The 23,211-nt window shown below is 47.3% G+C and overlaps 1 pseudogene; it reads left to right on the top strand.

Moving 5' to 3' along the window:
* The first annotated feature begins 15,536 nt into the window (after positions 1–15,536).
* LOC144102641 (prostaglandin reductase-3 pseudogene) lies at positions 15,537–21,550 on the top strand (annotated as a pseudogene).
* The last annotated feature ends 1,661 nt before the right edge of the window (positions 21,551–23,211 follow it).

Consider the following 23,211-nt stretch of genomic DNA (forward strand, 5'->3'; position numbering starts at 1 on the left):
TGCCTTTGTTATGTCTGTAGCGATTACGGCTCGTACAAGGTGACTCTGTGGAGAGTGGTCAAGCACGTCAGCAACCAAAGTAGCAAGGCCGTCCTCCGTTCCAATTTGCGGGCGGAAACCAATTTGGGAATCTGGGTAACAATCATGGGATTCCAGCCACCACGACAAGCGTGTGGTTAGAATGTTTTCATAAAGCTTGCAGATGGTAGGCGTAAAGGAAATTGGGCGAAAGGCCGACAGAGATACTGGAGGCTGACCTGACTTGGGTATTGGAACCACAATAGAATGCTTCCAGTCTCCCGGCATGACGCCAGAAAGCCACACTTCGTTAAAAGTATCAAGTAGGGTTTGCAAAGCTCTCCCTTCCAAGTTACGGAATAAGGAGTTAGGTAAGCCGTCGTGCCCGGGAGTAGTAGTAGTTTTTAAACATTGAATGGAGGCCAGCAGCTCTGCCATGGTGAGGTCGGAAGTAATCCCATCGGAGGGCTCTGTAACCGATAAGTCAGGCGGAGATGTAGTGGTGCAGTCAGTGTTTGGAAAAATTGACGGGCCGCTTGTTGCGCAAATGTGTCCTCATCCACATTTAGCGCGAGGCGAATGCTCTCTGTGTAATCTGCAACCTGAGAAGGGCGTTCCATGGCGTGAAACACTCTCCAAAGATGTCGATTGCCCTGCGTAGAGGACAGGCGGGCACACTATGCAGCCCAGCGTTGCCTGCCTAGACGATTTGCATAGCGCCGCGCCCGTGCGGTTGCGGGGGGAACAGTAGGAAGAGCCGATGGGTCATCGGGGTGACGAGTAGCGTAAAGCTCCGCCTGGCGACGAAGAGCCCACCGATTCAAGAGATGTATGTCCGGGTTTGGGTCGTCTTCATTTACAGTAGGAGTAATAGTGTGAGTAGCGAGAACAGCAGAGAGAGTAGACAGTGCTGAAGAGGGGTTGAATGCAGATAGATGATTGTCTGCGCGTACAGAGTCCCAGGATGTTATTCGTACAGTGCGGCTTATTTTCCGTAGACGCGTAGGCGTGAGGGAGATAAAAATAAGGCTGTGATTGATACCCCAAGTGTCAGAATGAACAGCCCACCGAGGGTTACCGGGGCCTAACCACCAAGTCAAATCAGGTGAATACGGGCCACCTCGTGGGCGGGTAGAAGTATTCGTGTGGTTTAAAAGTTGAAAGGAATGATCCGAAAAGCTCCCTTGGATGTGTGCACCCCTTGAGGAATCCGATGGGTAACCCCACGCAGTGTGTGCGCCGTTGAAGTCACCACCAACTAGAATAGGGATACCCGAGTTGGTAGAACGTGGAAAACGAACCCATCCCAGATTGGGAGATGCGGAGCCAGGACGACAATAAAAAGAAAATAGAATAAGGGGTGTGCGTGCAGGTTTTACGAGAAGGGCGACAACCTCTTGACGTGTGTTGCACCACCGTGAAAGGTCGAGCGGTGTGTGCGGAACTGAACTGTGAATATAAATTGCAGATTTACCTGGGCTGAGGGAGGAGGCGGTGCAACGGCGATCAGGGATAGAGGGTGAATGATATGCGCAGAAAACTGAAAGGCGTGGGAGTGCATTATGCTCTTGCAGTAGGAACGCCCATGCCCTCAGCTTTCCGTCGCGAAGGCGGATGTTCACTTCAGAGGCCTTATTAGCGAATCCTCGACAGTTCCACTGCACCAGCACCGATGATGATGCGCTATCCATGACGAGGCCGAAGAGCTTCCACGATGGGGGATGTCACCTGCTTCATCAGCGCTAATATCTTATCCACTGTCGGGGTAGTGACGGCTAACAGTTGGTTGGCACCTGATTGTGGCCCAGTGCTTACCATAGGTGATTCCTTTGATGATTGCTCCCGAGTTATTAGAATTGTTCGAGAGGATTAAGAACGACGCTGTTCCCGGTGCTTGGTGAGTTCGTCTAGTCGGCGGCGAGCCTCCGCGATTGCATTGTCGAAAGCTGTGTCTTCATCTGTGGTATCCACATGTGATGGATGCACTCCCTCTTAGGCTCTATACACAAGAATAACCATCCGAGTGCCCGATGGCACCCCCTATAGGCGAAGGGGCACGCGCCTGCTCTGTTGGGACAAACTGGAAGGTGCGCGCGTATAACCTGCCGCTAGACATGGAATTATCATTATGACTGGCCTCGAAAATTTGGAACGCTAGCTGTAGTTGTGACCTACCTAACACGATGATGTCGACGTCGGCGAGAACGTCCAAAAGTACTGCGGCCAATCGTTGAGAACGCGGTCGCCTTAGGAAGCTCCAAGCGAGATCTTTACAACGGAAGAGGACTGACAACACGATCATCTAAGGAGTCATCGGGCGGGATCTTTGACCACAGAGAAGAAGCAAGAGTAAGAACGCCTTGGGAAACAGAACCGCGGTTCAGGACGCATGCATTCCTGTAATGGGGAAGTATAAGCATAGCGCAAATTACAGCGCTATTTTTACCTATAACGGTGCAAGAAGTCACTGTAGGCGGGTTTTAAGTAACCGCATTAAGAATAAACGAATGGGGGATGCTTTCACTTTAACCAAAGGTTTCCGATTTCCGAGGTAAGACGGGCTCTGCAAACGTTTGTGGTCCACATACGAAGTGACTCTCGCTTCAGGTAAAATATGTGGACAGAAGTTATGAGAATAACTTATGTGGAACAACTACCGCCGTCCCAATTACCGTGTGCACGAGGTCGCAGCTATCGCGCTGCCTCGCGGTTTTGAGCGCTTCCTTCAAGACGTCGAAAAAAACAAACGTGCAAGCTAAACAAGGCATTCATTTTAAAGGAATTCAGGGTAAAAACATAAGTATAGAAAGGAACACAGAGGACAGACTGTTTTTCGAAAATGAAGCTTGTTTACAACTATGGCCCAGTTTCTTATAATTTTGAAAGACACCTATCCGAAACTGCTGTTTACCATTGTGCGAATTGTTAATTGATACTTTTTCGCGGATCTTTATTAATCTCATAGTTGATCAACTTTAACTTCCTGATTAGACAGGGAAAGGAATCCTAGAGTGAAATGCCACAAACTTTTTCAGTGTTACACCATGAGAATTGTTCCATAGTTTCCAAATAACATATTGGAGGACTCTTCAGCTTCGTCTTTAAGAGTGAGACGCGACAGCGTGTTGCAGCGCTGCGAAGGAGTAAACGAAACGCCAACGCTCGTTCAGAGCGACGCGTGGCCCGTTGGACAATTTAATGAAAGGACGCCTGTCTCACATATCTCGGTGGACACCCGAACCGGGCCGTAAGGGAAGGAAATTGAAATGATAATTGGTTTTCAGGAAAGGAAATGACGCCTGTCTCACAATTCTCGCTGGACACCCGTTCATCGCCGTAAGTGAACTAAAATCCCTTCCCTTACGGCGCGGTTCAGTGTCCACCGAGATGCGCCATTTTTCTCCCACCGCCAAAGACGCCGATGACAGCGGCTTTTCTGCGACACGAGCTCCTTAACGCTGTCGCGTTAAAATTCTTGGGCCATGACAGATGGATGCCAGAGTAAAAACTCTCATCAATAGTCATGAGAGGAGCTTCGACTACGGAGCGACGGGGAGGCTGCGAAGTGTGGATAGGAGACGCCCTTGCGCTGTGGAATGTGTTCAGAGTGTAAAAGCCTTCATGGTTACATAAAATCAGGCGAAGGCCAACTTGGTCGGCCTACTTACACTCGGCCACCCTCCACAGCTCGAATCGTGGTTCTGAGCGCCCTTTGCACTCGGCGACCTTCCAGGTTACAGTTTTATTATAACAGCAGTCAGTATTTAAAGAAGCAATGTTAGTCATCTATGCGTGGATAAAAATTTGGAGGACGCTTAAGCTTCGTCTTTAAGAGTGAGGCGCGGCGGCGTGTTGCAGCGTTGCCAAAAAGTCTACGGAACGCCATCTCCCGTTCGGCGCGACGCGTGGCCCGTTGGACAATTTAAGGAAAGGACGCCTGTTATAGATATCTGGGTGGACACCGGAACCGGGCCGTAAGGGAAGGAAAGTGAGATAAAAATTGGTTTTGAGGAAAGGAAATTATGCCTGTCACAATTCTCGCTGGATAGCCGTACCGCGCCGTAAGGGAAAGAAAATCCGTTACCTTACGGCGCGGTTCAGGTGTCCACTAGAATGGTGTCATATACACCGCAATTCGCTCATGACCAACGCCGCCGGCGCTGACGACAACGGCTTTTCTGCGACACGGAGCTCTTAACGCTGTGGCGTTAAAACTGAATTTTAGGTGTGCGCGCCTGATTGTTGATTCTTGTTTTGCTCAAGAGCACTATCAGTGCAAAAACAGTTCCCTATTTCTTCCTCTATATCTCATTAAACATCTTCCAAAAATTGACACATGACTACGTTAGCCGGTAATGCGAAATTTGAGCTCATCTCTTCACACGCCACCTGCCACCGCTGGCAGGTAGCGTGTTAAGTTCCTAGCCGCCCTCCAGGATCTGACCGTGGCAGCCGCATTTAGGGTATCCATTCCTCCCCTCTCGCCGTGGCAGGTGGTGGCATTTCCCTCTGCTACTGCCTGGCATTGTTGTCAGGTGGCCTGTTACGCCGGCAACGACGACGACTACGACACGGAATGCAGACACGGGCGCTGAAGAGCTGCGCTCTAAATGCTGCACCGGCTAATATATGTTCCAAACTATAATATCTGGTATCACTGGAATGATTGTTTGCTCCCGTTTTAACCAAACTAAGCAGCACATAACTCCACACCGGGGAAAGACAGTGGGATGCCGTGCGGGATTGTCTATTTACTTACACATTCTGCAGCCCCTATATAGGGCTATTGCATGAGTCAAAACAAATCGATAAATTTATTGCACAAACAACAAAAAAATTGACATAAAATACGGCACCGCACAAGAAGAAGACGGCAATGTACGTATCAAAGCACGTGGTACAGGTGTAATACGTCAGTGATCCTTTCCCCTCTTTCAATCGCAGCCAGGCAAACAACATTGATGTTTAGCAACAGATGCGACAACGGCATTCCGGCTGTCACATCACGTGGCTGCTCTCGTACCGAGGCGGACGTCTACCTCCGCCGTTGCCGCGCCTGAACTCCGCGCTGCTCACTCTGCGTCGGTGCTCTTGATCAAAGAACGCCACTTTCGTGCAAAGTTTGCTTGAATGCTTCCACCAGCACCACCTGGTTTTCGAAAATTGGATGTAGCTCTATTAAAAAGACCAAAGAGAAAGGACGACAAAACATACTGTTGTATTCTGATGACCATCCGATGACCTTGTGACGTCATCATAGCATGCCTACCGGGGCGGGAGTCAAGTATGTGTCGGGCAACTTCACAGACCACTAGGCTATGCTGGTGGGGCTCAAGGAACACACCCCATCGAGCGAAGACGTCATCAATGGCATATGCACCCCTGGCATGGACGAAGAACCAGAACCACCCTACGAAGAATAGTTAAGTATAGATGAACTTAGTGGTCGAATAAAGATATTATGTCCGGAGAAAACACTGTGTATGTGGCGCATCAGCACTCAACGAATCGAATTTCATGTGCTGATTCAGCTGTGTGATAGAAGTGGACCGGTTGAGTGCAGACTAGCGTGTCAGGAGCAACACCGAAGCGCAAAAATTACTCAGAAACACAAAAATACCCATAGAGCTTATATATTATGCTAATGCATTCAACTCCAAAGACGCGTTAGTTCCCAAGTTTTATAATCAAGGAGGGGGATATAAGAGGCGCAGGTTTACATCGCGCTGGTCATCCTCACATCCGACGAGGGCTGGCAATCGCAGCGTCCCTGCTGCGCTGCCAGCCCACTCTTTCCGCGGCAATGACACCCTGGTTACTTTTGGCGTACATGGTGGCTGAGAAACAGCAGGGTTCCAGCAGTGAAGCCGCCTGCACCTTCGATGTGTCGATCAGACGTGCTTTTTGGCTCTGGCGACATAAGTAATTTATTCCGGATAACCTTAGAAATTCACACTTAAACATCTTGGCGGACATTTCAATGTGCTGATCACTTCTTGGTTTATACTGTAGAATCATGGGCAAGTTGGTGTGACATGGTTTTTCAGCAGCGCAGGGGACAAAGGACGTGACAAGTGCACAGACTCGTCGCATCTCACCCAGAAGAGCCGAGCACCAGGCCGGGGGAAATCTTGTACCCATTAAAAACCGGTGGGTACCCGGCGATCGAACCCAGCACCTCCCGAAGGCCAAAAAAAAAGGGGCCACAGATGGGCTTTTACCGCACGAGGCGGATTTAACGTTGATGACGGCGGAACGTATCGCTGATCCATCAGAGCAACTGTGGTTAAGACCCTTTTGCCAAGCATCTCACCCAGAAGAGCCGAGCACCAGGCCGGGGGAAATCTTGTACCCATTAAAAACCGGTGGGTACCTGGCGGCACTGGGGATCGAACCCAGCACCTTCCGAATGCGAGGCGGATGCTCTACCACAAGGCAAGCGCCGTGTCTGTGCACTTGTCACGTCTTTTTCCCCTGCGCTGCTGAAAAAAACTTCTTGGCTTAGCTCGAAAATCCGACATCTCTGAATTGGGAAGCGGCGTACTGTGCCGGTGACGTTCTGTAAATACGCGATAGGATGATTGCAGCTGCCAAAAGGCGTTGGATATTACTCAGGGGCCTATGTGCTGAGATAGGCTGACGATTACAATGATGAGTGAATAGACGAGGCGAAAATGCTGCCTTCTTGATTAAAAGAACGATGTTTCTGTAAAATGATGGTGCCTGGTTGATTCATAATCGTCCCTCACTCCGATGCTTTGGACTCCAGCTCAGTGCTATTTTATATGGCTCAGTGCTATTTTTAGGAGTATTTTTATGGCACATTTACGGCTTTCGGATCAGTCAAAAAAGGAATACTTTGGCGCCGTCACTCAACTGAATCGCTTGAAGTGTACTTATTAAGGCCTCAACAATGGTATTCACCAGGGTGTCGATGCAGGCACAGTCACTGTCCCTGTGGCCCTAGGGTTTAGAGACAACAAATGTCATGTGAAGAATTGTGGTGGAAGTTAGCAAAAAACGATTGGAAGATTGGTGGCGAAAAGGTGATAGGTGACATAAGGTTAGAAGTGTAGGATTAAGAATGTATTAAAGAAAGTGGCGAATGTGTAGACCGATTTATAAGACCATTAAAGAAATACAAAGAAAAAGAAGATGAGACAGTGGCAGCCGCCACCACCCTGTTTCAAAGGGGACGCTTCTATCTCTTCATCTATGCATATATACGCAATTTTCAGCAATGGGACATTGGCGGGTCGGAAACAAGCCTGGCGGACCGTGCCAAGGTGGCGGCTGCTGCTCGTGAAGACCCGTACTGTAGGGGTTGTAGCTAGCGTGCTCAACTGCCAATGTAATATGTTCAGTGCGCTTAATCGTTCATACAACCAGAATTGTGATTCGTATACCGATACCATAGACATGCGGGCCTTCTTGTCGTTGCCGACGCTTTCAGATTTAGCGATAGCAGAAAAATCAGACCAGAAAGTAGGGCACATTGGTGCACGTTCATGACAAAAACAACACGAATTGAAGGCGACGGACAGAAAGAAACTCAAGATACAGACAAGGCTAGGCAGTTTAGGATAGCAGTATAAGATAGGCACTATAGGAAGGATAGTTAGCCCGTATTTAAATGTATGCTTACTGCAGAGAAGGTTATTTGTGAGTTATCGCCTGTCCGTGTGCTCCTGTCTGTCTTCGTATTCTCTACGCGACGCTTCATCATGAATGTAATACTAAAAGTGTTAACTATCTGCAGTAGACAGTACTAGGCGGCTGCTCAAATAGTGGTGCCGTAAAAGATTATAAAATGCAATGCGAAGATCAGTGGCACATTAACATTACTTCAAGAAAGGAGAAATAATGGTATGTAAATTTCCGGCACTTAGTACACTCCCCGCACTACAGTTTCCCAGGACAGGAAGGTTCGGAAAATGTAACGAGATAAGTTTGGGACACCAAAATCATATTTTGTCGAAAGGGATGCTGATATTATTCATACCTAAGTCAACACGATGCCAAAGAGTGCCTTGACAACACACCCTCCACCAGATAACCTCCTCTCCTGATGAATCGTTGTGCTGTGAGCCTCAGTATGGGGAGTATGACCTAATGAACAGCTGTCGCTTTAATAAGAACATCTGGTGGACAGTTCAAGATACCATCCCAACATGTGTTCTCATAAGTAGGAAAATGCAGTGGTAAAAATCGAACACTACTTTTTCATAAGCATCTCGAAAATGCATGCGCCTCGAACCGCACAACATATCCGTCATGATTATAAGAGGAAAAAAAAACACTGACCTTACCGCTGAAAGGTAAAGGAACAGCGATGTGGAACTGAAGTTAATTGGCGCGTCCTGAACGCCTGCCGCGAATGTTTCATGACCTGTCTGCTTCTCAAGCATTAAGGCTGCGAACTGGGCGAGTTGGTACTGATTCATATTTGAACAGCGCAATAAAACAACGAAACACAACGAAGAATGGACACCACAAGCGCTGACTCGCTACTACATTTTTATTCACGTCAAAGGCATCTTAAATACTAAGTACACCAAACACAAACGAGAGGGAAAAACAAAAGAAAACAATGCAAAAGCTAATCATCATGCCCACAACGGTGACAATCGGCACTAGCGCAAGCTACACATCTTGGCCTAATAAGTACATCCTCTCATTATCAGTTAGTGTGACAGAAGGATCACTAATTCAACTATCTGATTCCAAGCGGATGTGAAAAGCCTCCAAAATCTCACGCGTTAGGCTGTCATTATGTTTACCAAGGATGACGGTGTTAAAACAGAGGGGTGCAAGTACCTTCTCTCCAGTGACAGGCAAGGTTACAAGATGACCCATTATCTCAGGACCTGTGGTGCTCACTTAGACGAGTGTTAACGCAACGTCCAGTCTGGCCAATATAAGTCACCCCGCAAGTGCACGGCATCCTTTAGACAACCCCGACATTACAGGGCACAAAAGGGCTCTTATGGTTGGTCTGACCGCCCCCACTCTTTTTCTTCGCGGTTGTTGCCATAGCCTTCTTTTCCACCTGCCTGCACACACCTCTAAGTTTTCTTGGCGCTGAAAAAACCACATCAACATCGTATCTCGCCGAAACATTCTTTAAATCATGCCCCACACATTGTGTGTAAGGCACCACCACAAACTTCTCTTTTTTCTTGTTTTGGCTTATCCCCTCTCTTGATCTATCTTAGAAGCTTATCGCATTCGCTAGAAATCACATGGGAAGAGTAACCGCTAGATTTTAATCGGCCAATTTGACGCAAAATGCTTTGGTTGATTGTTTCAAGACATGACTTGTTCATGGCAGATTTACGGCTAGAAAAAACAATGCCATTTTTTACCAATTTCGTATGGCCTGATTCGTAATTTAAGAAAGACTTGGTAGAGCGAGGGGAGTATTCCTCACACTCATGACGCTCTTCTAAGAACAGTCCTAAATCCCGAAATTGAAGTAACACTTCTTTAGGAAGTTCAGTCGTGAATGTTAAGCCCATAGCGCATTCTTTGAAAACCTTCAGTACATCTACCACCCTACGTCTCAAGTTCCCCTTCTTAACAAAAATTATATAATCTCGACATACCGAAACATCCTCAGAACCAACCCGTCACATCTACTCTCGATGGATCGGTATAACCTGGCAATGAACGTATTGGCTATCACAGGTGCTACTTTAGATCCTATGCACACTCCATCACTCTGCAATCACTCTGCACAAACGATTTTTCTTTCCATCCAATGACAGTTGAACGGAGGTAAAAAGACAGAATCTCTAAGATGCTCCCAAGGGACACACTACATCTAGCAATAAAATCAATTTCATTATTGTGATCAGCGATGCACATTTTAACACTTTTCATGAGTTCATCATGCGGTAGAGAATGATATAGGTCTTACACATCAATGCTGAAAGCATCACACCTCCCGGGTAATTGGATTTTGGAAAGTCAACTGCAGCCTCGGAAGTAGAGAAGTGAAAAGGATCCTCAATTTTCAGACACAACAAATGCTTTTGAAGATGCTTTTGTGCAATGGTGAAGGCTTTTCAAGCCTTCACGATGGCACTAGGCTTTGACCCCGATGGCTGCATTAAGGTAGAGAAATCCAAGTTCCTCCTGCCTGCTTCCCTAAAAACCGAGTCGAAAACCATTTTTGCACGCCTTCAAGAAAACTGACCCTCTCCGAGTTGAAGCCTGTCCAGCTCATTTTTTGCGGCTCGGAGCGCAGTTAAGCTCACCTCTGGCGAATACCAAGTCATTCAACTGCGCATCCACTAGGCTTGAAACCTGGGGGTTTTCTTCGTTTCAAGAGCCCCATCAATTCGGAATGTCGCGCATTTAGAAAGCACAGAACTAAACGGAACCACGCATCGCACAAGCAGTCACGTGGACAACCCTTTGACTCCTGCCGCAAAGTAATACGCGGCATTGAGGGAACACTGCCTGCGCTGAACTTACGGCCAAGCTCTACACACCATACTGCACCATCCTTTCTGGGTGCATGATGGGGAAGACTGGTGACAGGCTCGTTTCCTTTGAAGGTACTCATGTTCATCGGTTCATCCTCTACTAACGTGCCGAACATCGCTTCCTCTTTTAAGATCCACAATCGTAGCTTTGCATCACGTATCTCGCCATTGATCAGTGGGCGACGTCGGCCACAGGTAGGGCAGACCTTACTGCAATACATGCAGCCAGTATTTGCGGAAACCTGGAGAAAAACGCACGTTCATTCTGTGGAGAAAAACACAACTTCAAAAACACAGCCCGCATGCTGCCAACATTCCCAACGGCCTGGTCCGAGTACGAACTTCCTCGAAGTTCAGTGAAGCCCTGCCTACAAATGACAAGCCGGCCTCGACGCTTCAGAAGAAAAGCACATCATGGAACTGCCCACTTCAAGGTATCGTATCTAGAGCGGAGGACGCATTCTGTTTGGGACCACCGAACCACCAGTCGCAATCATCCGGTCAGCCGCCCGTTCTTTCAAGTTGGGTTGGTCGGACGCTGCTCCCCTGAAACCACCTTCGCTGCCACCCTCTTATCAAATCTATCACCAAACTTCACATATAATTGCCTCGTCACACCATAACTGTGACCAAGTTGCGACTTCTCTTTCCACGACCCCACCACCCTCTATCATGTCACCACTGCTCTCACCTATGGCTATTCCTATGGGCCTTTTTTCTATTAAGAATACTGCCAGGCAATGGTTGAGGCATTACCAGCTAGGCATTACATGCAACATATTTAAAAAAAAATGATTATGAGACTACCCAAGGAAGGTCGGCAAAAGACAATAGCCAAGCCAATTCATAGAGTACAGAGAGCTGAAATGGTGTTAGTAAATTAGCACGAATAAGTTTCAAGAAGACACAAGTGCAAAAAGGGAAACATGAGCACAACAGACCACCGGTGATATGATGTAGACAAAATGATGAAAAAATCTTTCTAATCACTTCACTAATGCTTGAAACTAATGCTTCACTAACTTCACTAATGCTTGGGAGATGCAGCGATGGCGTAGAGGTAGAACATCCGCCTCGCGTGCAAGAGGACCGGGGCTCAAATCCTGGTGCCGCGCAATTCTCCACCGGGTTAAAAAAAAATCCGCGTATCGATGGAATTGCATAACCAGGCCTGGAGTGCGGCCTGATCTCGGTGACCAGAACCGACAACGCACTCTCTCACCAGAGCAGGATTTGGCCACCCTGGTGTAGTACTTGGCCACAACCTTCTATGATCAAACCAATTAACCCTCAGCCCTCAGTCCCCAGCGGCTGCAGTGCAACTGACCACGGCGGCGGTCAGACCTGTGACGCAGCGGAGGGTGCTAAGAATCTCTGGCTCCGGACAGGCCGCCATTGGAATCTGAACCTGGCAACGTTTAACGCTAGAACTTTAGCTAGCTAGGCTAGCCTAGCAGTGCTGTTTAAGGAACTAGCGGGAATTAAATGGGATGTGATAGGGCTTAGCGAAGTTATGAGGACAGGTGAGGCGTATACAGTACTAAAGGACGGACACATACTGTGCTATCACGGGCTAGAGGATAGACGAAAACTAGGTGTGGGATTCCTCAATAATAAGGATATAGCTGGCAACGTAGAGGAGCTCCACAGTATTAACGAGAGGGTAGCAGCTATAGTAATTAGTCTGAATAGGAGGTACAAGCTGAAAGTGGTGCAGGCCTACGCACCCACATCCAGCCATGATGACCAGACCGTTGAAAGTTTCTATGAGGACGTAGAATCAGCAATGAATAAAGTAAAATCGCAGTACACTGTACTGATGGGCGACTTCAATGCGAAGGTGGGCAAGAAGCAGGCTGACGACCACGCGGTAGGTGAATATGGGATAGGTGCTAGAAATAGCAGGGGAGAGTTATTAGTCGAATCCACGGATAGAAATAATCTACGGATCATGAATACCTTCTTCCGCAAACGAGAAAACAGGAAGTGGACCTGGAAGAGCCCCAATGGTGAGAGTAAAAATGAAATCGACTTCATACTATGCGCTAAACCTGGCATCATTCAGGATGTGGCCATCCTCGGAAAGGTACGTTGTAACGACCACAGAATGGTAAGGTCTAGAATTAGCTTAGACATGAAGAGGGAACGGAAGAAGCTAGCGAAGAAGAATACCATTAACGAGTTAGCCGTAAGAGGGAAAGCACAGGAGTTTAGGATAGCGATGCAAAACAGATATTCAGCTTTAACTGAGGAAGATGATCTTGATGTTCATTCAATGCACGATAATCTGACATCAATAATTACGGAGTGCGCAGTAGAAGTAGGCGGTAGGACAGTTCGAAAGAATACCGGGAACCTATCTCAGGTGACGAAAGATCTGATTAAGAAGCGCCAAAACATGAGGGCATCTAACCCTACCGATAGAATAGAACTAACGGAGCTATCAAAGTTAATAAATAAGCGCAAGGTAGCCGACATAAGGAAGTTTAATATGGAGAGAATCGAGCATGCTATAAAGAACGGAGGTAGCCTAAAAACAGTGAAGAGGAAACTGGTCATAGGTAAAAACCAGATGTATGCATTAAGAGACAAGCAGGGCAATGTCATTAGCAATATAGATAAGATAGTTAACGTAGCCGAAGAGTTCTACACAGAGCTGTACAGTAGCCAATGTAATCAGAGCGCCAATGAGAAAGACAGCAGTGCACAGCAATGCGTCATCCCGCCAGTAACGAAAGATGAAGTAAAGAAAGCCTTAGAAGCAATGAAAAGGGGAAAAGCAGCTGGGGAGGATCAGGTAACAGCAGATCTGTTGAAGGATGGAGGGGACATCGTGCTAGAAAAACTAGCCACCCTGTATACGCAATGCCTTATGACCTCGACTGTACCAGAAGCTTGGAAGAATGCAAACATTATCTTAATTCATAAGAAGGGAGACGCCAAGGACTTGAAAAATTACAGGCCGATCAGCTTACTATCCGTTGCCTACAAAGTATTTACTAAGGTAATCGCTAATAGAGTCAGGGCAACGTTAGACTTTAATCAACCAAATGATCAGGCAGGCTTTCGTAAAGGATATTCAACAATAGATCATATTCACACTATCAATCAGGTGATAGAGAAATGCGCAGAATATAAGCAACCTCTATATATAGCTTTCATTGATTACGAGAAAGCATTCGAATCAGTGGAAACCTCAGCAGTCATACAGGCATTCCGTAATCAGGGGGTAGAAGAGCCTTATGTCAAAATACTGGAAGATATATGTAGCAACTGCACAGCTACTATAGTCCTCCATAAAGTCAGCAATAAAATTCTAATAAGGAAGGGCGTCAGGCAAGGAGACAAGATCTCGCCAATGCTGTTCACCGCATGTTTACAGGAGGTATTTCGAGGCCTGAATTGGGAACAGTTGGGAAAAAGAATAAATGGAGAATACCTAAATAATCTGCGATTTGCTGATGACATTTCCTTGCTGAGTCACTCAGGAGGGGAACTGCAAATCATGATCAATGAGTTAGACAGGCAGAGCAGATCGATGGGTCTAAAAATTAACATGCAGAAAACCAAGGTAATGTTCAACAGCCTAGCAAGGGAACAACAGTTCACAATTGGCAGCGAGAGCCCAGAAATTGTGACGGAATACGTCTACTTAAGGCAGGTAGTGACAGCTGATCCGGATCATGAGAGGGAGATAACTAGAAGGATAAGAATGGGGTGGAGCGCATATGGAAAATTCTCGCAGATCATGAGTGGCAGTGTACCAATTTCCCTCAAGAGGAAAGTGTACAACCGCATAATCTTACCGGTACTCACCTACGGAGCAGAAACGTGGAGGCTAACGAAAAGAGTTCAGCTTAAGTTAAGGACAACGCAGCGAGCCATGGAAAGAAAAATGATAGGTGTAACGTTAAGAGATCGGAAGCGGGCAGAGTGGGTGAGAGAACAAACACGGGTTAATGACATCCTAGTCGAAATCAAGAGAAAGAAATGGGCTTGGGCAGGGCATGTAATGCGAAGGCAAGATAACCGCTGGTCCTTAAGGGTAACGGAGTGGGTTCCAAGAGAAAGTAAGCGTAGCAGGGGGCGGCAGAAGGTTAGGTGGGCGGATGAGATTAAGAATTTTGCAGGCAAAGGATGGATGCAGCTGGCAAAGGATAGGGGTAATTGGAGAGACATGGGAGAGGCCTTTGCCTTGCAGTGGGTGTAGTAAGGCTGATGATGATGATGATGATGATGAATGCTTTAAACACACGGCGCCTGCCTGTACACCCCTCATTTAGATGCCCATGGCATGTCGAGAAAAACCTTCACCATCTGACTCCCCTGATCGAGCAACAATTACTTCTGTACACAACTGGTGATTTCTCGGCCCGGCTGCTTAGAAATTGCTTCAGCGCAGAGTTATGATAAGCTTGTCTCTGTGCGACGGGTGCTGTAGCAAAAAAAAAAACAAAGAGGAGACACTCTGAAAGGGACACATGACAAGTGCTTGTCCTATATGTTCGTCCTTTTTTCGATTAGAATGCTTTTTTGCTCTGCAGTCACGTCATGACCTATATGAACATACCCCACTTCTCGGCCTCCTAACTAGCGCGATTATCGTGCGTGCGTTTCCACGTGCTCTATGTTTCTTTGTTTTGTGTTTCAGTACCAGTCATTAACGATTACCAGCACGTCCCACTTTAAGTTCCAGGGTTGCATCTCCTATGACACCGGAATACGGGCGACATGAACGCTGCCACGGAAGCCGCAGTGCATTTTTGTTTCGCACTTCGAACCTTCAGTGTATTGCGACTATGCAAGGCCACCAAGAGTGTGACAGCTGGCAAACCGGAACAACTGCTTTGCATGTACAGGTTATCCTATTTGCGCAGGTCAATTGTACGTCCAGTGTGAGGACAGTGTCCAAAGCAGAGGGCCGTGGCGACGAGCTTCGAGGTTCCTGGAGAGTTTCGCAAGCTGGTCTGCGTAAAAACGACTCCCAACTTACGCTAGGCGGTCTCCATTGCGACGGTGCCCACGCCGATGCCCTGGCTGGAAAAGGTGCTTGTGCGCGCCCGCTATGCAGGAGTCAACGTCTCGGACGTCAACGCTATTGCTGGTCGGTTCAATTCGGAAATTTTCGAGCCCCGTTTTGACCTGGGCTTCAAGTCGGTCGGCGATATTTTCGCAGTTGGTGCCCACGTTGGTGGGTTTAAGGTAAACACACAGCGAACACGGTACAGATAGCGCCATTAAGCTTCTGCCTATGATTCCTTGCGTTATGCTTGCGTATGCTTGTGCTTCGTCTGGCATTGGCGTTTTACGCCATTTCATAAGAGGGCCGGAACACATATTTTTTTCCCTATTGCGGCATATTAGGAGGCATGAAAACTATTGGCGAGCTTTCGAAGTTCTGATGTTTAATCTGTGGCATGTTGACATTGTTTGGCTTCAGTGAATTTATGTTGTTGCGAATCTGAAGAAGGTGGCTCACAGTATTGGAGACGAGTGGTTTCACTTGCAAGTTTGTATTCGCATACATAAAAAAATATTTATTCTTTACGATACAAACATATCGAACTCAAGGGCAGTGAGCCCACTAAACATAAAGGCTGGGACCGCTCAGGTCTCCCACGTTGGAACAGGTCGTCGCTTTAGTCGTGTTTAGCCCTCGGAGCTCGCGCATTGGTCTTCAAGACACTTCCCTCCGTCCCTCATCAAGCTAATCCCCAGCCCGCGTCCTTCTGGGACACGCGCGCGTCTGGGACCCGTCAGCGGGAAGTTTTGTGCTGTGAATGGCTTTGAGGTAGCCAGTGTGCGCTGTACAGGCATGAGCAGAGTGACCAAACAGCGCGCCACACCTTCGCAGATCGCTGCACCTGAGTGAAGAGGGCAACGGCTTGTCTTGATGTCTTCTCCATACCCCAAAGAGTGAGTGACAGTGCGCGAACTCAAGCTAGACCTAACATAACGCTTTAAAATTTATTCAAGGGCTGCGGCATGCTTTGGTGAATACACATATCAAAATGGGGCAATGTATAACTGCAGGTGCAACAGGTCATGCAGACGGCCACAACTTCTATGCAACGTGCCCCTTCCTGTAACCAGAACGAGTCGTTAACATCCCGCGTTTTGTACAAATAAATCTGAGCACGAAGGTGTGGTGCGAGATGAACACAAATATAAAAGGCTAAAATCTCTGTCCAGGCTGACACAAATTTGTCATGCAAACCGCGCTAACTCACATATATACTAACAAGGCACTTGCAGTGTGCGACACAGCCTGCAGCACGTCGTTCTCATGTCCGTACTGCCCTGTTCGCATGGATGACACACCCCGGTCCAATCCTCTGCCACTGTGTGTGCCCTAGCGGGAGCTACAAGTTGGCCCACAGCATACTCTCAGAGCTGGGGAGCCCTGCTGTGTTCCTGTCAGGGGTTTAGCTAGTGAGCGTCAATGACAGCCGTTGAGGGGCTAATAGCCTCCAGGTCATGCGCTACCCGGAAAGCCACATGGCTCAGCAACTCGTCTGACGATTCACCTGAGAATAGTGTATACATTGGTATTAGTGACATCTGACTCCTGTAGCACGGGAAGAAGTTCCTGTTGAGTCTGTGCTAACCAACCTTGACTGCCCTGCATTTCTTAGCATAGCACCTTGATTTGGGCTCCATACAATTGCATGCATCGACGTCAACGTTGCAAGACCCACACGTCTTCCCTTGCAGCTCTCTCTTCTCTACTTACGTATCCTGCGCACGGGACTGAGGGGATCTGAGACAGTATTCCAAATACTGTCCATTGCCAATTTGTCCATTTCATCGTGGTATTGGTTACTGACATATACACTCTGCTTTCAAACGTCCGTGAAAAGTGGCCCGACCATTGGGTAGTTAGCGACCGGACCTCACCCTTGGCTACGATATGCAGCCAATGGTGAAGTGCATCGCAGCGTTTTGTTTACAGCAGGCGACCAGAATTTACCACTGGCTCCCATTGGCTGAGATATGCAGCCAAAGAAAAGGTCCGGTCGCCAAGCACCCAATCGCTCGGTCATTTCCCACAGACGCTTGAAAACTGCAGGGTATATTTGAGAGACTAATCAGAGATGACCAAATGGACGCGAAGTAGGATATGGCCCCTGGTTCCTGGGGTCTAAAGCACGAACATCTGTAGACGTCGAAGAGACGTCCAATTCACCGTCTTACGTCTCCACACTGAAGAGGCGGACTTAACGCCGTTTTTTACTGTTGGAATGGTCACAGCAATACTCTTTCGTGACAACAATGCGGCTTTGCTCAGATACTTTATCCTGTTCTCGCAGTCTTCAATCGCTTTTATGACTGATCGCTCCATCGTCTCCGCCTCATAGTTGACGTTGACTTCACTAGCAATGTCGAGCAGCCCACGTAAAACAAGCACAGGGAATTGTGATGAAAGAGCAGTAGCTATTCCCACCGCCACCTGAGAAAGCTGACGTTTTTCATTAAGCGAGACGACAACAAAGGCTGGATTCTCACCCGAGAACCTCGGCGCAGTTCTGGTTGTTTTGTGGCGCCGTTGTCTTGCAGTCGCAATGTGTGTAGAAGAGCTTCTGTTAACAGTTACTTCGACTAAGCCCTCCAATCAGCTTTCTGTGAAAAAAACTATCGGAGGAAATCTCCGCCTTAAGGTTATGGCGCGATAGCGTTAATGGGTTAGTGCCGGTAAACAACTTTTAACAAATTCTGCGGACTGCGCCGGCGAATTTCAGTTTGTTGTTTTTCTGCGTGGGGTCATTCACACCAATGACGACGAAAGTCTTCACTCGCACGTGTTTATTTGCATAAAGGCAAATTACATAAAGTGTGACAAAAATATTTTGAACTAAATAGCAGTGAGTGCGCTGAACATATACACTGAGACCACCCGGGCCACACTAGTCTGAGCAGGACGTCGCTCTAGCCGCGACTCTCGCTCGAAGTTCGAGGTGTCGGCCGCCGCATCGTACACCCAAAGAGGATAGGGAGCGGCCGGGTGTCACCTTGTGTGCCGATGATCGCAGGGAGGGCCTCGAGGGCAGCAGTAGGAGGCGGATGAATGCAAGATCTCAGGGTGGATGTCGCGAAATGACCGTCACTGATAGTCGAGTAAGCGGCAGCGCCTACCTGATGTTCTCAAGCATCTCTGCTGACATAACTACCATCGTTCCATTCTTTGACCGTAGCGATGCGTTCGGCGGTCTTGACAAATGTGCGGCTACAGAAAGCTGCGCTGGAAACGTAATGTAATGCCCGGCCTTTAAGGAAAAACAAATGATGAACCAACCGGATTAGAGAGACAGCTGCAGGCGCTAGCAACCGCTATACACCAATTAGAACATGGCGCAAGGAGTCGTGGCGATGGTGGAGTTGGATTAGCCGCAAGGAAACCAAGCTGCTCTAATTGTTCCGGCGCTGTTCACAATGTCACTGGGAAAACATGGAGGGGAAAGTTTTTTCTAGACGATACCATTCCAACTGAAAATTTCGGAAAATCTCGCTTCACTTTTGGGTTGGTTTGACCAAGGTAATTGTTCGCCTGGGTTTGCAAAGGAATGGGAGCTGGAACTATGGTTTGGGTAAAAGAAATCTTGCTTTCCAATTCGAAACTTTCGGGTTACAGACTGTGTTTGTTGAAACTGCGGACAATGATGGCCACAGACGAGTGGAGGGCGGATTTCGCCACACAGGAGAGTATTCAGCGGCTAACACTAAGGCACACATTTTGGGACCACAACAACCACATCAAAAACAAACAAACAAACAATAATGAGACCAATTTACCAACCAAAAGTACCACTGCTGCGATGAGCGCTTAGAACCTTAGACGTCGGCGACAACGTTCCTTTTCTTCTGTGCTGGGCCGATCCTCCTGCCTGAGCTCAACGAAAAGAGAAAAAGACCTAACTAAATATAAGCGACCTATCAGCACTGGCACGGACAAAAATGAGCGCCGGCTTTACAACTAAACTGCACTGTTCGTCCTTATTCAGACATTACCTGTCAGTCGCAATAGCACAGGATGCATTTATTGTGCTTCTATAACCGCTTGGAATTTCGAACTGATTTTAAACTATCATGTATACCTGGTTGACCTCTCTTGATTATTTGGCCCGTTCATGAGCTTACAAGCTGAAAATGGCCGACTGTTTTAGAATCAGGGGATACCTGCGTTTCTTCTTAGAAACAGCGGGTGTCCTTGCAGAAGCGAGAGGTCTTATTGCAGTGTTTCATTTTCGGTGACCACCCGTCGTAAAGTGCAATTCTTTAGGTAATGCACAGGCGACTCTCGCCATGTGACCTGCTCCTATCTAGATGACCAAACAAGTGTACACATGATGTAACCGGCTCTACCAAAACAAAAGAAGGCCGTACAAAACAGAAAGAAAACCCATGAACTAAATGAGAACTAAACGAGGAACTAAATGTTCTAAGAGAAAGTTCTGTTTTTTTCTAAAGTTTGTCGTTAAAAGTATGCCTTTTGCAATAGAAGTGCGGCGTTAACCAGTGCTCAGAATTGTTTTGAGGACTTTTTTGTTCACTGCACACACTGCTGACTGTTTGTGAGAGATGCTAACTTCATATATTTTTTCTTCTAAATAAGTACTGCAAAGATGCTTACGGTTCATTACAAGTGGGATGTCTTTCTAGTAGGTTATTATATCCTGTGGCTGTATACAGGGTGTATCGTCTAAGACCTTCTGCAATTTATAAAAATAAGCTCTTTCTGAGTTAGAGGAGCGCTTGACATTGCACTGTCAGTGGCGTAATGGGTCATATTGCAGCAAAGGTGAAATAATTAGCAGGCTAGTTAACTAGACATGAGAGAGCAACGCAAAAGAACGGCACAGAAGACAACAGAAAGTTAGAAACACAGGACGGGCGCCGTTTCTGTTGTTTTCTGTGCCGATCTTTTATGCTGTTCTCAAATATTTCAAGTATGAACCAACTAGCCCAAACTCAGATTTTAGTTAACTAATATTGAGTAGTGAACTTTTTAAGTACTACAGCTATCTGATTATTGACAGGCCTGTAGCCAACTGTAACACCCATATCAGTTTTTAGAATTTCCAAAACGCCATTAGCCTTGGCGCTGTGGCTGAACACATCTTAGCGTCATGAGTAAGAATGCATGAGCTTTCAAGAAGCTTGCAGGCAAAGCAACTTCTGTGGTGCACGTAACTCGTGGAAATAGCCAAAATTTGTTGGGCTACCGCGCCGAGGGTAATTACCTTTTCGAATTTCTAAAAACTGATATGGACATTACTTACGGTGAGCTAGACACTTCTCAATAATTATAGAGCCCAACAGTAATAGTTTAAAGTGAACTATTCAATATTAGTTGACCATCCTACTAGTTGGCACGTATTACATGTATATTGATGTAATACACCACTGGCAATCCGATGAAGAAAAAACATTTTAACTCAAGAAGCCTATTTTTGAAAATTGCAGAAAATCTTTTATGTGAAACGCACTGTATATGCGAAAAGAATGTTTTTTTTTCTTTTGCAACATCACGTGACGCAAGTTGCTTCCTTTTTGGACAGGTTGGTGACGCGGTTGCCACCCTCAACTTCTCCAAGTTGGGCGCCTTCGCCGAGTACCAGTGCCTGCGTGCGGAATACGTGTTCCCCGTCCCGAAGGCAGTACCCGAGATCGTCCCTCTGCTGATGAAAGGTCAGACTGCAGTCATCGGCCTCGACCGGCATGGCCGCATCCGTGCAGGTGAGACTGTCCTCGTGACCTCAGGCGCCGGCGGACTCGGACACCTAGTCGTGCAATGCGCCCGAGCCGCCCGATGTCACGCGGTAGCCACCTGCTCTTCCGACCAGAAGGAGGCCTACCTGCGCAGTCTGGGTTGCGAGGTGGTCGTCAACTACTGCAACGGTGACCTGGATGCCGATCTGAGTCGTGCCTACACGGACGGCTTCGACGTTTTCTGGGAGACGATCGGTGGCAAGACGTTCGACGTGCTCTTCAGCAAGCTCCGGCATCGAGGACGTCTCATGGTAGTAGGCGCCGCGAGCTGCTAGAGCAGTGACCAGCCTTTTCCCGATGCCGATTTGAGCGGGCTGCCCTTCCACCTCCTATCCAAGTCTGTGCTGCTCTCCGGCTTCCTGATATTTCAGTGTGATGACCTATACCGGCAGCGCATTACGAGGCCGAACATGAAGCTTCAGAGTGACAGCCTTGTTCCCATACTCGAAAAAAGATGTAGCGCAAAAGAGACGAGCACGGGAGGGAGACACAAGGACGAACGCTCGTCCTTGTGTCTCCATCCCGTGCTCGCCTCTTTTGCGCTACATCTTTTTTCGAGTATGTTTCACCAACTCGCCCAGCAACAAGTTTTATTGAACTTGTTCCCATAGTTGACTTTGGATTGCAGTCCACCGGTGGACAGCTGGAATGTGGCGAGCGGTGTATTCGCGGTGCTGAGTATCTGTATTCACGCAAAAGCATCGGGAAGGTGATTGTAAATTTTCACTGATTTGCAGCTGTTCCATTTCTCCATCAGTTACCCAGAAGGAGTGAACCGATCAACACGCAATAAAAAGAGATAAGAAAGCATGACTGCGATCTGCTGCCGACTCTCCTTCCAGGCAAACTTCGTTGAACACCGTTAGTTGAATCTTATCAGCATCCTCTTCGGCAGTACCGTTAGAACCACTGAAAGTCAAATTACTTTTGCAATTTATACGGTTCTGTCCTAACCGTGTCCAGGCTATACGAGCAAACCTTATCTGATCTCACTACATGAATCTCTGCCGTTTCTGGCTATAATAATTTGACCTTGGTATCGATCCTGTTACAGTCAGAGAAGTATATACACCTGTCGCGTGAAATATCTGCCATGTGAGTTCTAATAGGCAGCGGTGTGTTTTAATTTCGTCCATAAAATTCATGTTCGTCCAAAAACTAACAAGATTACGAAGCATGCCCATGTCAGAAGCAAGGAACACAAGTGGTTTTATTGTATACTGTGTTCTACAGAAGGATTACAGTGCACTTTATTCTATTGAGGGACTATAGATTGCTGTTGTCTTTAACAGTACTGCATTTATCAACTTTGTTTGCACCGCCACTGAACACATGCATTTGACTGGCCAAGCCGCAATAGCTGTGTTTGAGATCTTTTCGCAATTTGGTTATTTAACGCATTCAATGCAGCAGCGATTTTCAGTGCGCTAACCCCCGCGCGTTGTGGCCGTCGGTGAGCCATTGAATTTCCTTGGGTACGGCGTGACCCCACAGTGAGCCGTCAGGGAAGCCAACTTCTTGGAATCACAAACAGATGACAATAGAGGCCTGGTATGTTTGCTTTTCACATGGTTCTTGGAAAGTCTAAGCTGTCCCGCAGCTTCACTGTGCGATTCAGTATTCTTGCTACACAGCACGAACCATTTGAAGTGACACATGACCGCGTGAACGTGGTAGGGCAGAGCATCGCAGCACAGCCTGAGCTCACCGAAATGCAAGGTACTACTCAGGTGACAAACATTGCAAGTCACTTTTCTTTTTGATTCATTCAGCCGAGGTACTTGTTTTGCATGGCGGGCAAAATGACTTCTTAATAGAATATCTGAGAAGCATACTGAAGCACTTTAGAGGATTAGGAAAGGCCCGAAGATAAAGTGAAGCGACATATTGATGACACTATCCTGCCGATAGGCGAGGAGCCATGGTCATCACTGTT

Source organism: Amblyomma americanum, chromosome 8 (assembly GCF_052857255.1).
Source record: "Amblyomma americanum isolate KBUSLIRL-KWMA chromosome 8, ASM5285725v1, whole genome shotgun sequence".
Classification (NCBI taxonomy): Eukaryota; Metazoa; Arthropoda; class Arachnida; order Ixodida; family Ixodidae; genus Amblyomma; species Amblyomma americanum.